Genomic DNA, 19,517 nt, shown 5'->3' on the forward strand with positions numbered 1-19,517 from the left:
AGGAATTCTGTTTTACTCAATGATCAATAGGTTTATGTTCAAGTACACAGTCTAAATCATGTTTGCCTTTATTGACGTTGTGTCTCGGTGAGCTCCACCATCCTATTGTCTCCAGATCTGAGGTTAGCTCTTTTATCAGTGTGATATTTCAGAATATTGTTCGAAGTATCCCAATCGAACTTTGTATGTACCTTATATACAGAGGAAATCATTACAGGATTTCAGAAATGTTTTCAACTACCTGCTGTTTCCAAATTGTCAAATTTAAATTGCTCCGAATATGAACCATTGACTTTTTCTCCATACACTGTAACAAAAGCCATCTGAAATTTGTATTTTCTCAGCGCAATAACCATTACTTTGAATTAATTATAACATATTATATTACTTCCATAAAAGTACAGCTATTGTTTTAGAGGCAAAGAGTCTTTGGAACAACACATTATTTAGAAAATAGACACATTAAAGGCCATAGGAAAGAGAAACACAGATCTCACTACATCCTGTCACCCTGTTGCATACACAACAAAAACACATATAATAATTACACAATACTTTTTGTTTTGTTACAAGCTAATTAGGAGCTCAAGACTAACAAAGGATTGTGCAGAGGGAAGAATTGAACAAGTAACAATTTAAAGGCATATGGAATTTGTGTAGTAGCTGTAAGTAATTATTACCGGGGTTTTTTTTTTCTAATAGCTGGTAAATATACCAATAGCGCGTAAAGGAATGATGCTGTTCATCTGTTGAAAGATTGTCTTAAATGTCCTATTCCCACAAACCAAGCTCAATGTAACTAAACGCTGGATGAAGATCATTCCTAGTACTCTTTAATGTCCAAATCATATAGGTTTTTTAATCATAGAAAATTGTGGCACTCCAGCCCTATAATGCACTTTATATGATGGTTGGGTGTTACCTTGTAATTAACATTTGTTCCATGATAATACAAATTCTCGGAATCCTCCCTATACATTAAGCATGTCTATCTGCTCCCCGGCTCCAGTCCCTTGCAAGGCATGCATTTGGCTGAATGCATCTCTTGCTCGGGGCTGCATAGATTTACCGCAGTCCAGTTCCAGCCACAGCTTGTACAAGATTTCCAGGAGGTCTAATTAGCCCCCTGCCCGCATGCGCAATTGAAAAATCCCACTGATTACAGTGGAAGTGCTTTCCTGCCAACGATAATACCAATGAAAGAAAAGCTTCTTGCAAGTGCAATTAATGTTTGGTCTAAGTAGGACGATACTTCAACCTGTTCACTGTCTGACTTGCCTGAGGTAGAGGCTGCAAATAATTCTCACCACTGATTGACTGCTCAAAGCAGCCAATTAACAGAGGGAAAGCACCCCTATTCAAATTAATGGAAGGTCTTTCCATGGATGTGCATGGAAATCCATGGATGACCCACTGGTGACAGTTTCTGAGCCAATGTCATACATCAAGTATCGGCTCGACACACTCCCTACATGGAAAATAGCTGGGGGTTGATAAAGGGGCGAATGTATATGGGAATTCTGTATGGTGTACATTTAAACTTATCTCTTGGCATTAAAGTGTATATGGCGGCTAGAGTGTCCCTTTAAAGTGTATATAATGCAGATTAAAGTATTTATTATGAATGAGAAAATCATTTTAGTGGGCGTATAAAGTTCTAAACTCATCAGACACACTCTGCTCAACTGTGTTTTCAAATAGTAGAGAGAAGTGCGGTCTCATCATACGAATGGTACATTCTTGCATTTAAAATAGTTGACATTGATTAAACATTTCAGTAATTCAATTGAGATCCATGCAGAGAAAGCTGCAAAATAAGGGAGAAACTGTTTTCCAAATGAGACTACTGTATTTTTGTTACATTAATCATCGCACAGTCACATTCAAAAATGCATTGGTTTTAGTATGTAAAAGAGATGTATTTTATACAAGATGATACATTACAAAGAATATTTCTACAACTTTTAGTGCAGCCACTAAAGCCTGAAATTTGATGAGAAAATTGATCAACTAATGGAACCTCCTCCTTACATGCATTCCTTTACCATGTTGCCTTATTCATGCCCCTATGAAGTAATACAAATATAAAACAAGGTGAAAGAGTGTGCCAGACATCATCTGGATAGTCCTACCAAAAGGTATCAAGCAAATCCTTCAGTGATTGATTATACCAGTGCCTTAGCGATGCTGTTTAAAGGCTCACCGCTCACTCCCTTGTCTCCAGCGTATCCTATACTTTTTATTGCCCGCCTATCATTTTTGACCTCTGGACTGTTTTCTGACCGTAAATCTCACTGCCTGACCTGGTCTTGTCTACCGTTACAGAACCCAAAGCCACCTGTCCCTGACTTTTGGACCATCCAACCATTCTCTCATCTTATCCCTGGTACCATGCACCCGATCTCTGACCTAAGTGTTTAGGCTGATGCTTGGGTGGTTATTATTATTATTTATTGTTTTATATAGCGCCATCAAATTCTATAGCACTGTACAATGGGTGGATAGGACATAACAAGTAGTATGTAACATAGCAAACACACAACAGGTGAGGAGGGCCCTGCTCAAACAAGTTTACAATCTAGAGGGATTTAGGGTGTATTACACAATAGGTAAAAGTGTCATTGTTTGGGATGGACCACCCACACTGGTAAAAGTATTGAGGGTGGTCCTGCCGCCTCTCAGACCACCCAAGCTAGCAGTATTTGCAAGGAGAGTCATTCCTGCTTCAGTGATCCACAACCCAACCCACCTAAGATGACACATAGAAGATGTGCCTTGTGGTTGCTGAAACTTAGACAGTAACAGCGAGTCTGATTTTTTTTGTAGCTATAGCCAGCCTTAGAAGTGCCAGTTATAAAGACTGGACCAAGCTGAAACTGTTTCTTATATTCAAACTGATATTAAAAAAACTCTTTAAATCTGGATTCCAAGTTACATGAGCACTGAATTTAAAGATACAATTGACTCCATTTAGGTATTTCCTAGATTTTAAATAAAATGAATATTGTTCTTAGAAGTCAAATTTGCATTCTTGAGGAAATTAAAAAACCACTAATAACCTCACTCACGCTAACTTAATCTTGTTTTTATTTTGAGTTCAGGTTTTCCTGACTCCCCATTCTCTAAATATCCCTGCTGTCTCTAGTTTATTCATGACTCATTTCTCAATAAACTGGCTGTGAATGGCACGGTCAGTTTCAATTAATGTATAGGATTAAGATACTAAACTCTGCAGGAGAATCAACAGCTGTGAAATTACAATAAAGTGCGGAGCCCACACGTTATCTCCTCAATTATAATCTCCAATATAAAAGGGGCAAAAAAATGCTTTGGATTTATATTATACAGGAGATCAAGGAACACCATTGACAAGCCACCAAAGTAAAAAATACATTCAGGACTCCCAATTAATTAATAATTTTACTTTATTTCCTTGACATTCAAGTATCTCAACTGTATAAAGAGGAACTGTATAACAATCAGTGTTAATAAATTTAAAAAAAAGATAATTATAAGGTGATACAATTTACACTTTTTTGGCCCGGTTGGCCCATTTACACTACATGCTGCATTAGAAGGCTCCTAAATATGACCTAATTTGACACCTTTTAATGCAGCGAAGACATGGAGGGGGCAACTGGGTGTGTTAATCTAGGGCAGATGACAGGTAAGTACATTGCTGGTCCTAATACTAACATTCAGACAGAATTTGACAGACATTATGACACCCTAAATGTAAGATTCCCAATATAGCTTTTTTTATGGGGTTTTTTTTTTTTTTTTTTTTTTTACAAAGCATTGAATTGAGTTATAGTGAGATAAAAACATTTCAAAGATCGTAATTCCGATTACTATATTTAAGACGCTAGATTTTAAAAAGTGTAAGCAATTCAATTAGTTAATTTCCTGGATGGGTGCTGTCTCAACCCCAAGCGGTGAACAAGAAAATAAGCGTTACCATGATAGAACCACACGCATTGCAGTGACCAGAGCGTTCTTCTCGCTGTTCATGCTTGTTCAACAGTTTCTAAACACAATGCTTGTCCTCCCCTCAATTCTTAATCTAGTATTGAATTCTGGATTAGTTCTCTCACCTTTTTGTATGTTTCTCTATTTTTTATGTTCACATTGAGAAACTAATCCAGTATTACATGTGGATTAGTTTTCGGTTTGCTTCACATATAATAAGTGGGTGCAGGATTTATCAGGAGCTCGGTAAGGTATCAACAGTTGAATTGATTCTACCGACTTACAAAAAATAGTGTTTTTGTTACCATTATAAAACAGAAAATACATACTCTTATATTTCTCGAAAAATATGATCTTGGTATAGATTTATGCACACTTCATTTGTTTCCTTTAAATTTGGAGGTACTGATATACACTTATTTACAAGGTCAATCTTGTTTGTCCAGGTGCTGACAAACTGATACTGATGAACCTAATGCATTATTTTATACATGGTGGAAAATCTTGGCCACCAATTTTAGTCCATCACTTGCCAAAGACATCATTAGTAAATTTGGTCTGATTTGAAAAGTTTATTGCCAAGTATTTCAATGATGTGCACAGAGTTGATAACGAACGTGTAGATTTAATCTAAGTCTACTTTGGTAGATCTTTTGGTAACCCAATAAATTACCACAAATTCCAATTAAATCTACTACATTAACTCGTGGAACCTTTCAGTACTGAAGAATAATCACATTTACCATGATCTGCATGTAATAAATTGAATTAACCTCCGCCTTATTTTTTTCACTTACTTTGAGATTTCCCTTTATGTTTGATTTTTGCACCAGTTAGAATATCACTTAAACTGGATATCTCAGTATATTTAATCAATTTCAACTTCTACTGCAACCGGGAAAGATATAAAAATTCTATAGGTGACATTTTGACAGTGAATACTCCCATAAAAAGGCATTCAAAGGCAAGTAACATAGGATGTGAAAGCATAAAATGGGCCAGATTTTCAGACATTTACCAATATGTATTTCCTATATACTTTTTCCCATTAATGTAATTATATGCTAAAATGATTGCTCCTTATAATGATTCTCTTCTGAAAACATCTTTAGATATCTATGCAAGCTGTCAATTCAAGGTACTTTTATTTATTAAATATGCACTTTAATTACTTAAACAAGACTTACCTTAATGGTTTACTTACACCTGTCTTACTCCGTAGCATTTGGATACAAAGTATTTCACGCTTGCTGTCATAAAATGTGAGACGATGTATGTTAAAATGAGGTTGAGTCATAAAGAATGCCAATGATTTTCTTATATTTTAAATTTGTTTTTAAACACCCATATATCAAATTTGATAGATAAATTACCGCCCTTAGTTTGAGATTTTGTTGGTAATTGTTGGGAAGGGTCAATTCATTGCTTGATAAATTGTAGGTAATTTTATTTTATCAGGAGGGTAATATACTATTTTGTTTATTATAATGAAAGTCAAACCACCATCATAAGTGGTACTTAATTACCTTTGAAACTGCGCAATAATTCTACTAACCATTTTTGCTGAGATGGATTTGAAATCAGGTTGAAGATAAGGTTTTGCTTTCAACCTGTTTTTTTTAATAAGTTAAGTATATAATAAAGGAGAAGATCATGTATTTATGTAAGTGGCAGGTCTCCTATGTGGTTCTTATCAGGGCGCCCTATTTTTATAGCTTAGAAGGGTAAACTGCAAGCCTGAGAAATTTTGACTTGGTGGAAAAAAATGGCAGCCATACCTTTTTTTATGACTATAATGACAGGGGTAAAATCAGATTGCCAACCTGGAGAGATTTGGGTAGACCAAGATCTCTTAAGGGGTGGATATATATATGTGTTATGCGGTGAACTTATTATGTGTTACAAGCCAACTTCATGTTAATGGTTTGATGTAATGAGTGTTCCAAAGGGGAATGCTTGGCAAATGTTTCCAGAATCAATATTCATAAAGCATCCCCTGGCTTCTATGAGTCTCCCCACATCGAGTCTTGGATATCAATAGGGACCCAAGAACACAACTAATAGAACTATGACGCTCTGGTAGTTGAGCAACTCATAAAAGCTACAGTGTATTCCAGAGCAACCAAGGTCTGAATTTGGGAGCAACCTCAACGTCTGTTCTGAGCTGTTTATCCCAGTAGGCAGGAGTTTGTATAAAGGTATGTGGATGGAAAAATGTTATAGGGTGAAGTGTGAGTTATAGTGTTAATGTAATGAGCTGTTTATCCCAGTAGGCAGGAGTTTGTATAAAGGAAAAACATTTTTTTTAATGTTTACAAGATAAGTTAAAGTGAGTGAGCCATATTTAATAGTGGGTTAAGCAATACAAAATCCCTTCTACAGTGTAAATAGAAAAATGGGGCACTAAGCTTACCCTAGACATGTAAATCAGTACCCAGCCATGTTGGCTGTTTATACTGTTTTTTGTGAGCAATCCAAGATGAAAACAATCATTTATCAGCTGTATTGTTGGTCATTTTTATATTTCTTAGCCAATATTAAGACTGCAGACAATTAAATAGTATTTAGAATTAGTTTGTCTTTAACAAAGTTAGCATGGTGTTTGGCTGGTTAATTATATATTGATTTTTACCCTCTAAAGATCCCTGTCTACTAGTTTGAACCAGTGAAGCTTTATTCACGTTTCCACTTAAAAGCCTGGTTTAAAAGGTAATGGGATATGGAGAATTACTAAAATAAGGAAATATTGAACATGCTTTCCAACAGATTGAAAATTCCAGTTATTTTTACAAAGACTGTCCTTGGTTTCTTTGAGCTAATCAATAAAAAAAAATCACAATCTCTTTTTTTCTTTTTTTTTTCTCAACTTAAAATGAAAATCACAAAATTATATTGACAGGCTTGCAAATTCAGAAGATTCTTGATGCCCTTATCGCATATCAGTTACATGCGAACATTGAATGAGAATTCGGTCTAGGTCCATCTGTCCACCAAATTGCCATCTGCCAAGCAATTTAAGATGGCAGGATTACTGTAAGTTTAATTACAGATCACGATCAGACTTCAAAAAATAAGCCAGTGCTGATGGGACTAAACACATAAACATAGAATCCCTTAAGTTAAGTGTGATTACACCTCTATTTCTTCCACTTTTATTATCTCAGATATTTAACCCTTCATTTCCAATGACTATGTTCTCTATTGTGGAATAGCAGTACTTGGCGGAGATTATCCCCAATGCAGTATTTAATGCAGTATTTTCCAATTTCTCTGATTTTACCATAAATGTTGTCATCATTTTTTTTATTGTTGATGGCATTTAGTCATATCTTATACTCAGGAGAAAAATAAAATATCCGCCAAGGTTTACCCTAGAAGCAGGTCTTTGTGTGCAAAGCTTGGCAGATGTTTTAGGAGATCTAAGTTGAAAAGAATAATTCTACATAAAGTAAGCAAATGAGGAAGCAGTGCCTTACCATTCCACCAAAAACTGGAGCAGAGCGCGTTTTTTCCTATATAAATACTGAATATTGTTAATTCAATGTTATTGTTAATTTTATATTTTTCATCATTGTACTATGGTTACAAAATCTGCTGGTTTTCTGTAAATAAAATATAATAATAACAATAGTAATAATAACAATAGTAATAATCAAAATACAGGCTGCATGCTGCCAGTTAGAAATTCCACCTAGAGTTATTTATAGTTGCCCTTTGCACGGTTCTCACAAAGAAATCCAGTGGAGATGATCGGGGATTTGGGAAGCAACAAAAAAAAGAAAATGTGTTAATCAAATCTATCTACTTCGTCATATTATTGTAATTGTTGTTGACATTGTACAGTTTAGTTATTTTGGCTTGAAATAAATTCGAACTAAAACTAAAGCAAGCTGTTATGTTACCGACAGACATAAAACAACCACATCAACAACATACAGTATCAAAAGATATCATGCAGCCTTTTAACTAAAATTGCTGCCCTACCGAAACATCCCCATCTGCTTATGTCTGCCCCTCCCCCCTGTCGGCCTTTTCCGAGGAAGTGGTAAAATGTAGGAAAATATCCAAATGTCTTACTTTGTCAAACACTACCGCTTAAGACTTTTTTTTAATAAATACATGTTTGCAAAGTATTGAGTTTATTCCCTGGAGCCCAATAGATACACATTACAGCTTGATATAGGATGTGTGTGGTTTTATGTCAGAGTTTACAAAGAACCTGACAAATTTGCAGTCACACATAGTAGTTAAGCTTTTTTTGGTGGCACTTTAGAAATATATGTATTTATAAATATTATTTCTTGTAATATATATTATTTCTTGTAATCTTCACATTTGATTTCTTGTGTATTACAATTAATTTAAAAGTCTTTGTTTGGTTAAGTTGATACCTTTTATTGGGCCGACACAGAAAAAGATAAGCTCTTAGAACCTCAGATGTCTCTTCATTGTAACCATACCTGAAATCTCTCCAGGGTAGGCCACTTGATGCTTCCCCCTCTTCAGTAGCGGCTTTAAAAGGGGTGGGGCTAGCCACACTTAGGGGCAGGGCTAGTGCTGTACAGCCTTTAACCGATTGGGAGTAGGAGGGAATTGGACATGACCATATGCAGCTCCGTTGTCTAGGGATTAAAAAAACTGACCCAGAGACCTGGGGCATCAGGCCTTCACCCAAAGACTCCAAGTCGAAAGTTGCTAGGTATGCCTGTAACTGATTAATATTGAAAATACTTTTAAAACTATTACTTTCCGTACAGACTACAACTTTGTTAGCTACAACTAGCAAACCACCAAATCAATAAAGTCAACTTTTCTAAGAACTTGCAACATATACACCTATTTACGTGTTATTGTCCCTACATGTTATTGAAGTAATCTCACATTTGGTAAAAGCTGATTGGGTATGGCAGCCTTAGAAGGAAGAATCACCATCTCCTCAAATTTAGTACAAAAACACTGTGATTAAACAAAGAAACGCATTGGTCCAGGTCCCTTTGATAAATGCATTGAATAATGCGTGTCTGCGTTAAATCTGTCTGTATGGTGCAATAAAAAAGGTAATCAGATTTAATATGTTCCGTTGCAAGATATGATAGAATAAACCTGACTCGCACATCCTCTGCTGGCATTTTATTCGTATGACATAAAATCTGCCTAATAGGTATTTAGTATTCACTAAACACAATCTAAAACAAAGTGTTAAAAGTAGAGAATGAAAGAAAAATGATATTACTTGCTACAAACATAATTTAACAGAATTTATGAAAACGTATAGGTGAACAAAAAAATGGACACACGCACATCTGTTCACACGAGACTGACATTTCAGCAAGATGACAATGTTCATTAGGATTTTCTTTCTGCCACGGTAGCCTGCAGATTACTGACATTTCAAGCACTGTTAATACGGAACACCTTTTTCAGGCAGTGTATTTTTAATCAACAAATGCATACACTAACGTACAATCCACTTTATAAAAACCAAAGGCGTAGCATCGCTAAGCTCAACATTTGTACCATGTGATCTGTAACTAATTGCCAACTAAGAAAGTTAAAAGCAATACTGCAAATTAAATGCGCAATATTGAGCTAAAGCCATATTTCCCAGCTCAAACGTGTCTTCCCCAATTCATCACAAACACATTTTACCTTAGATGACTTCAATTCCCATAAATTTAACTACTATTAAAAAAAAAAAAAAGTATGTGAATCATTCTAGGATGAAAGTGATTTGAACAAATCTTGTAACAAATCTACCTGAAATGATGCACACTGGAAGCTATTAAATGTTGCTAAAACCCATAAACTGTTTTGCTAAAAGAGAAATCTAATTGAAGATCTTTAAGATATTCTAAATTGCAACCTTAGGAGTGCTTTTTGGGTGTACAATAAAATGCATTTTCTTCCCGAATGGCATAAATTGAAAAGCAATTTTGTTTTCATACATTGTCCTCTACAGTGGTGGATTATGACCGTCAGGGCCCCTAGACGCACACACTTACATGAATACACAAGAGACAATCCTCCTTAAATCTAAAGCATGTGGCTCCTCTCCTGCTTCCATACGGTAGGAGCTGTAACACTTGGACTGCAGGATCACTTTGACCTTGCTGAGCATACTTCACATTGTGGCTACTCCTATGCAGCCAGTGGCCGGTGTCCATTACAGCACCAGGCCTGTGCCTAGTGTACCCAATGGATAATCCAGAACTGCCTTTTCCAATGGGCCTAATTAAAATTTAGGGGAACCTCCAGTCTCTGACTATCCAATGTCTTCCCTCTTCTGGGGAGTGGCTTTGTGATGGGTGGGATTACCCACACAAAGGGAGGGGCTAGCCCAAACACCATAAAATTGTATGGAGGTGGGAGGGTAATAAGGCGGGATTGGGCATGTCTAAATGCTGCTACTACGTCCCAGAGATTGACCACCATGACCTGGAGAAACAGAAAAGGGACACTTCACCCAGAGTCTCCAGGTATGAGAGTGAGGGAGGATAATCAGAGAAGTCAAGTAAGTGTAATTGGTAGAGAAACCCTCTGATACCACTTATTTATTCCCTGTGGCCAGCTTCTTCTTGCCTTTTGGATGCTAAAAGGGTTAATCAATGCAATACAAGCAGAATGTCAAAATGGAAAACCGTCTCTTAGAAACAATAACACCATCTAAAATTAGATAAATCACACATATATTCAGGTAGCTGTGAATGTTACATGTTTAATATTCAAGATAATATTTGTGAAATGGTTGTTAATTGAATTTTTTTTTACTGCGATTCTGCATTGTAAAAATCACTGAACTGGTAAAATGTGTATATAAAGATAGCATTGTGGTTGAGGACTCACCACAATAGAACGTCCTGGTTTATTAGCACAGTTCTGTATGAGTTTCATAAAAGCGCCATGTTCTGTGGATTTATAGGACAAAATTAATTTGGATGCTTGTCCTTAAAGGGTAAAGCCTCATCAGTTTCTTTTTTCCCTGTCGTGACTAAATAACAAATTTTCTCTTTAATTTCTGTTTAAAAGTTTGAATAACAACATGACTGGGGAGGTCTCTTAGAGGAACGAAAGCTCTCACCACTCTCTAGTTAGTAAGTGTTTTCTCTTTCAGACATTAAAATCATCAAATGTATTATTATTAATTTAATAAAGTTAATGATATCAGAGCTTGAGTATATTAAGGTATATATTGGGTATGGCATAAAACTGCTTGTGCTTAATAGGGTAAATGAGATGCAGCCCATTCGAACAGCCAGATGTACTAAACTGGCTTTTAGTTCTACACCTTCTAGTTGGTCACAGTAAACTTGTTTATTTAGTTTATTAATCCAGCTCTACTAAATTTGGTGCAAATGATCACACATTTTTGTAAGAGGTTTGTACACAATGTACTAATCATTCTGCCTATTTGCAGCATAGTTGAGCGTGCGTGAAACGTATGTCTGTGACTCAAACATCAATTTTTTCATGAGTTGTATGCTTCCAATGAGAAATTGTAACATGAAGAGTAAACTAGTAGCTGAGTTTGGTCCAATTATCCATACAATACTACATCCACCCTCAGTAATGGAAAGTAGCGAGAGCCATGCAAGAATCAAAATCTAAAGATCTAAATCTCAACCTTTCCCTTTACCAGTTCTTGTGCAGTGAGGATCAAATAGAGCACCAGTGCCACAAGGACCTGGCATGGCTCCTGCCCATGCTACACTTCAGATAACCATTCTATGTTTATTCTAGGTATGGCACGAGCCTTGCTTTGTGTGATGGCTATACCAACAGGATGAGGGCTTACATAGGTTAAGAATACTGTGCACATACATTGAGACCCATTTACATATTAAATCCACCTAGCACAGGTATCACCTGTTTGTGAAATGCTGGGCTGCTCGGCAGAAGCTTTACATTTTGAAAATGCTCATTTGGTGGAGGTATCAAGGAGAGCAAAAAATGATGCAATGGTTTGTTCAGAGTTAATTCAGGTTTCCCCTTCTCAGCTAATGTAAGGTTCTGTTTTATGCGTTTCAAAGAGTGCCTATCTCACAATAAGTCCTACAGAGTGCATTGTTATTCTATTGTCTACTTTACTTTGTGTACTATAAATATAAAGGACTTTTATTGACTCTCCTGTTGCGCAATAGGCGTTTTGAAACGGCTTCTTATCCAGCAGTACCTGAACAAGTGTTGTACATTACCATGTCACCTGCTTAACGGCACCCAGTGGAATTTAGCATTTTATTCTAAAAGTCAGGACATTAATCAAGCTGTTAATAAACACATAGGGGTCTCTCCATACTATTAGAGAAAATGAAAACTGGTATTCGTGTCAAACCATTAAGATATATGGCTAGATTTTACCTGCTGCGATAGAATGTATCACTAGTTTATATCTTACAAAGTTCTGTTGGACTGCTATTTATCACTTAACCTAATTTACAAATTCTAAAAACAAGTCAGCGGCTTGGTTTGGCATCTTCATTTTCAGATCAATAGCATCATCAACATTCTCAGATCAATAGCTTCTTTATGAAACCAACCCTCAATTCTCACATTACCACTGGTCCAAACCATGCTGAATCAGGTGATATTGATGTAGAAATTAAAGGGATACTCCAACCATCATATACACTCTAATACATATGATAGCTGCATGGTCACTTAAATGTTTTTGCAAATACATGGGGGGATTCTGCAGAATCCCCCCAAATGCATTTGCCTCTTTCCACACACCCCAACTGAATGCCCTGCAGGAGATATGTTAGGGCGACTCACCTGTAGTCAGCTCCAGTAGGTTCTGGTGGATGCAGCATGGTGGTTCCCATGTGTGGAAAGTGACTATAATGGGCTTGCTTTCCTATCACTGATTGACAGCATCAAGCAGAGAACCAGTGGCAATAACAGTTGGGTCATGGAGGAGGAGGGCAGCTGTTGCTGCAGGGCAGCCTCTTCTTTGTCAGGTAAGAGCTTTAACTGTATTTATTTCTGGATTTGGAATACTACAGTTTGATCTTAATGATAGCTACATTGTCAATGTGGCACAATTTCATATACTGAAGGAGGCCATTCATGTTAAGTGGTAGCTTTACATTTATTCAATATTAGCATATCCAAAATGATGTTCCTTATCTTTTTTTCTACCATTATATATGGCATATGGTCATCTTTAGCTAAGTGGTGTTTGGTTTAAGACAATAGCAATGTAGTTTATAATGAGAGCAGAAATTAGGAAAATGAGCAGTATTGAAATAACACGCTATAAACATACAGAATTGCATAAAAGCACTGAATTTAAAAATACATTATTTTACCTGTAATAGTAAATAAACTGTCAAATATAAATGTATTTAAAGTCCAGCTTCACTGCTGCATCAACTATGACCTACTGATTACTCTGTTTGGGGATTATTATCCATTAGTGACAGTTGTCAAAATGAATGGAACTGACTTAATCTGCGTTAGTAGCTAGAATTGAAATAGCATCTAGCATTAATAAGTGACCGGTGCATTTATGTGAATGGGTATTGACAAGTACACGCTTTTAAATCAGCCTGAGACATTTATACATTTAACTTTCTCTTTACCTATCAATACTCAGCAGAGCAATTCAGCAAGAAGTACGAATAGAGCCAACACGGGAAATGAAGATTTCTGAGATATTTTAATGAGAGTATCCATGTGTCTGATATGCTGGCTCTCAGTAGAATGGATGGCGCCTATAGATGTAGGTGCTGAAAGCCCTGTCCCAGAACATTAATACAACCATACGGCTAGGTTTCCACTTGGGTTTTTGTCCGGCGTTTTTTTCTTGATGAAAAACGCCAGGAAAACTGCCAAGAAAACTGCCACTGCATTTACCTGCGTTTTGGCGTTTTTTCTGGAGTTTTTTCTGGCGTTTTAGCCTTTCTGTGGAAATTGCTTTTTTTGACCTTAGGCAGTTTTTCCAGCCTTTACAAGTTACAAGTTTCACCCAGCTAAAAGGGATTAGGATAAATGGCAAGTATCTGCCCTCTCCTGATGTCATTTACTTGGTAGACCCTTTTGTCTCTTTTCTGTGGTTTGTAAGGCATGCTTTATTCCGAATGTCTGCTCCTCTGGGAAGATTGGCCCCAAATGATGGTGCAAATTGTTTGCTGTTGCTTTTGGCACGCAGGATCCGGTCGCGTATGTTTGTTTGTAATGGCATGTTTGTTCCAAATGGTGTAAAATTCAATATGAACCAGTCCAGGACTTTGTTTTGTGTGAAACTGTTTGTTTTCAGCCTATTTCTCGTAGGACACACAGATACTGGGTCCATCCTCTGCATTGTAACTGTGGAAAAAACGCCATAAAAAACGCCAAGGCAATAAACCCACATGGCTTTTTCATGGCGTTTTTTCTCTCCCATAGACTTCTATTGGAGAAAAAAAGCCAAGATTTCTTGCAAAAAACGCCAGAGTGTCAACATGCTGCGATTTTGAAAAACTGCCACAGAGCCCAAAAAAGCAGAAAAACGCCAAAGAGGACTGAAAAAACGCCAGACAGAAAAACGCCAAGTGGAAATGGCATTTTGCGATTTCCTATTGAAGAACAGCTAACATCTGGCTGCAGCCGTTTTTCACAAAAAAAACGCCAGGTGGCGCTATTGGCGTTTTTATAGGCATTTTTAGCAAAAAAAAACCAAGTGGAAATCTAGCCTACTGGTAGTAAATAATGGGTAATACTAAACAGGCTTCTACAGGATCTTATAAGGAAAAACTGAAGAATATAATTATAAAAACCCTTAATTTTTGGACATTTAAGTGCAAATCCGACTTGTTTACTACTTTTAGTCTTGAAGATGTAGTGAGAGACTGGGGTTTATTGCCTAAACAATGATTTTCTTTATTTGAGTTACGCACAGCAATACTTTGACTATACGAGGCCTGGCCCAGTGAGCATCGCCTCCTAGAATGGAGGAACTTGTCCTGCATAATGTATAGTTACTGTGGGGATTTGTTTTGAATGTCATCTCACATATTTAATATCATGCAAAGCCAAATCAGCTATTCTTTCAGAAGGCGCTCACAGAGGTTCACCTTCCATAATGCATTGTCAAGCCACTGAGTTGAAATATCCAACTCTGTTAACTCCTGGTTTAGTGAATAGTTTATTGATTTCTTAACAAATTATAAATGTCACATCAAAAGACATTTCCATAATAAATGCAAACCCCCATTACATTAAAATGTTAAACGTCTGCTTTACCCATATTAAATTCCGTCTTTGATTTTTAAAAGTGCACATGTTTTATATTGGTTGCTGTGCAATCATAGCAACCGACATGACCAATCAGCTCAAAGAAGGCTAAAGGAAGGTGATGCCAAGAGGGTAGCATCGCAGTATCACTTTTTGCAGTTATGGGGGTATAAGCAATAAGAAAAATATTATTAGTATTATTGTTGTTATTATTAAAACCACCTATAAATATTATTTGTTAATCATGAATCAATATATTTGAATGTCTGAGTTCTAAATCACGACTCTGTGGACTTAAGTGCATTATTGCAAGGTTCTGCTGGGGGAAATTAATTCAGCCTAACCCACATGGTTAAGTGTCAATTACTGAGAGAGCCACAGAGCTTAGTTTCACATGGTAGGAACCTATAGCAGAGATTATTGTTAGTGTAGTAGAGTCTTGCAAATCTCACATTATATATATATATATATATATATATATATATATATATATATCACAGTTCCACCCTTTCCACCAAGGTCTTAAGGACCCATAGTGCACATTCACTGGGGAAAAGGAGACAATATTAGTTAAGTTCCTAGACAGCATTAGTAAGGGCATCAGGGTCTCCAAATTATAATGTCCAGTGCTAGGTATAATGTGCCCCAGGGCAGCACCACCTGCACATACCTCTGTGGTCACCATCAGCTCTACTCAATGATACCATATCCTGACGCACCACTCAGAAGCGTGTGGGGTTCTACACATTTTAGTGCTGTTTGTATCATGCCATTGTCTACCAATTTATGTATAACTTTGGATACAACTGCACTTATATTGTCTACCTGGTTCTGTGTACTTTTCTCATATGTACAATAAACGGAGACTTGACAAAAACAGCGGGCTAGGCGGCTAGTTCTCCATAGCTGTTGAACAGAGACCTCCCTCCTAACCAGCCTATGGAGCTGTAGCGTAATGGGAAACCTGATCACCCAACAGTGTGATCTACCTCTGTAATGTGAAAGAGGTGTAGCTGCTCTCCTCTGGACCTAAGCCTACTCCAGTAAGTTCTATTGGGTATTTGAACAACTTACTCTGTCCCTTTACAGACAAAACTGTCTGAGCCTATTTGACAGAATCTCATATCACAAGCATGACAGGTGCCAGGAAAGGGGGGGATGTAATGACTTCCATAGTAATTGTATACTTTTCTTTATTCCCTTGGTGGTTTACCTTGATATTAGTATGCAAGCCAAGATCTATGAAGAAGTCATACTTGTTTGCCAACTGTAGAGGTTTCTCTTACTATAATTTAACATTTAAAACATTTTTAAACTAATGTGGGCTTCTCAGTGGGACAGACCTCCAAGATTTCCTCGCATGGGCAATGGTAGCTGTACTGCGGCCTCTGTCAGTTTGATACCTCCACCTGAGCAAAGGACAGGGTAACCTGTGCATGTGTAAGGAAATACACAGTGGCATACATAGTCTTCTGAGGATACTATTTCAACACCTTAGGATTTACTGTAATATTTTGCACTAAAATGCCTACAGTATCATATTTAGTAATACTCAGAAACCAAGTAGCCTATATATGTTTTACAGTTGATGTAGGATTTATTTCAAGACAAAACGTTCATATCGTATATAAGGCAAACTGAGAAACAGCGCAAGACATAATCATCAACAGCATAACCAGGTATATATATATATATATATATATATATATATAATGCCTACAGTCAATATTAAAAACAGTTCAACTGAAAAATTAGAAACACTCATACATCTGTAAGTACTGTCCTGCGATGCAACAGACAATCAATAATACATTGACACAAGGTAACAGTAACCATGACAAAAACGGTAAAATATTTGTTTCAGAGGTGCAGATATTGTAGAATCGCAGTACAAATGACATCTGGGTATATGGGGTAAATGAAAAGTGGGATAGGAGGGGAAAGGTTATAACGAATGACAGTATATATAGAGAGAGAGAGAAAGAGAGAGAGATCGCACTTCTCCTGCATGACAAATAACTGGGGGCCGGGCAAATGGGAAAGTGCATATGGGGGTTTCTGCAGAATCGGCCCATGTATTTGCAAGGTGGGGGCACATAAAGGGACCTCTCAGCTATCATATGCATTAAAGTGCCTATTATAGCTTGAGAGTCCCTTTAATGTAAGTGCAACTGTTACCAATACCTTGACTTCCCCCAATTATCACACAATCATCATTGCACTCAAGGTTACATTGCAGCTAAAGTTACTATATTTTATGGTCTTATTATAGCAGTATTTATTATTATTTACTGCTGACGCTCTACTTTATTAACCTTTTCACCTGCCGGATAATCTTTGACATACCGTAAAGTAAAATTGCTTTAATTTCCCTTGATACATAAAATACAAGCTTATAGGCTGTAGAGACATGTTTCTGTATGTTTGCATTTTATCACTACATCTGTGTCATACTGTTCTATCTTTATAGTGATAACCAAAGCAATTTGAAAGAGTATTCCCAATAGATCTGATACCACATCACATTTTATTTTTATTTTGCCACTTTCTATATACTCCTGGTGATTATGAGTTAATTAATAGCATATGTGTTAAGAGTCAATTTGTTGTTTTTTTTAACATTGCTTCCTTATTAAAAGTAATTATTTTTGTCATGTAGGTGTAAATTATACTTTGATTTGCTTAATGTCCTCGCACATAATTCTTGACTCTGATCTAGCTGGCAATGTTTATATGTTGTTGTCATAAATCACTATAAATAAGGATACTACACATTTCATACACATCTGATGTTAGCGATAAGGGTATATAAACAAAAAAGTTTCCAGCATGAAAGACTGAGCTTGCCATACATAATGCATAGTTACCGTGGGAAGGACCTCTTAAAGTCCACTCACTGATTTACTATGCTTTATGTAAGGATATATCGTGCAAGGAAATGTCACTAGGGCGTAATCCTTCATAATTATTAGTGAAGTTGGTGAGTTGAAAAATCTAACTCTCCAGCATATTTGTAGTGTAGTAATTGGTTGTTTTGAATACAAATATATGAGGCGGATACATACATACATGCATAAATATATACATACATACATAAAATGATTTAAGTACAGGAGGGGGTTTATTTCAAAGGAAAGATGTTAGAACACAAGGTCATAACATAAAACTGGAGGATCGGGAGCTTAGATGTGAGAGGTAAGAAATTTGATGTTACTGAGAGGGTGATATAAGTAGAACAGTTACCTAGAAGAAGTTCATCAGTGAAGAAATGTAAACATATATGGGATAGGCATAGATCAGGAATCTAAGATGAAGGGCTGCTTAAGATTTGAGTCTTTGCATGGGGAAAACCTGGTGGACTAGACAATGGTTCTTCTCTGCTGTAAAATTCCATGTTTCTATGTGAATGGTAATATGGAGAGAAACCAGTATGATTTGGAGGTAACTGATCCTCCTCAATATATACATCTCACCATTATAAAATGAACGATTTAATTGCACAAGCCATACATTTAATAAGAATCTAGTACTGTATCTACTCTCCAAGCAACTCCAAGGATGTGGTCTACTCTTTAGCAACTCCAAGTGTATGGTCTTTGCTGTCTACACTATGGTAAGTTTTTAAAATAATAAAAAGTCTGAGAGTAAGGAATAACATTTCTAAGTTGCTAACCTAATCAGACTGTAGGAAGGAAGCAGCAATATGATTCCATTAGGAGATCCAATCTTCAATTGTAATCATAATCACACAGTGATAATACAAATAATCAAAATGTGCATAACATTTTGTAAGAACCAGTAGCCATAGGCATACAGACAGTAACAGAATAAATGATTTATTTTTTGTGGGTTGTGTGTTTTTTTGTATTAACTTTACCACGTTCATTTTAACTATACACTATAGAGATGGTAAACTAACAGTTTGGTATAAGTGGACAAAAACTATTGAACCAACCCCTTTAGGTTAATTAAGCATTTTGATTTATTTTAGAAATCAACAGAAATTTTACATAGCCAGATGTGGAAAAATTCCCTTTTCTGGACACAGCACAAAAAAGTATTGTGTAAACTTTAAACCAATAACATGAAAGTTACTTAAGAAACTAAAAAAATAGAATACATTCTATTATTTGACAGCATTTACATAAGGTAACTTGACACTAAAATAACATGTTCTTCATTTCTCCTTAATCTTTAAAGCACCCACAGATTTCTCTAAAGGTATCTTTTGACAGCAGTTCAAGAAGATTAGACTGGTTCAATGAACATCTGCGAATTTAGGTTAATCTTGGGTTAACTAGGAGAAGTTCTTTCTATGTGGTTCTATGTGAATGTGT

At 36.4% G+C, this 19,517-nt stretch overlaps 1 protein-coding gene across 1 annotated transcript in view; it reads right to left on the reverse strand.

Moving 5' to 3' along the window:
• Nucleotides 1-19,517, reverse strand: part of ZNF804B (zinc finger protein 804B) — a 164,470-nt gene that overhangs the window by 143,859 nt on the left and 1,094 nt on the right. The gene's annotated exons all lie outside the window — the stretch shown is intronic.

This window comes from Spea bombifrons, chromosome 5 (genome assembly GCF_027358695.1).
Source record: "Spea bombifrons isolate aSpeBom1 chromosome 5, aSpeBom1.2.pri, whole genome shotgun sequence".
Classification (NCBI taxonomy): Eukaryota; Metazoa; Chordata; class Amphibia; order Anura; family Pelobatidae; genus Spea; species Spea bombifrons.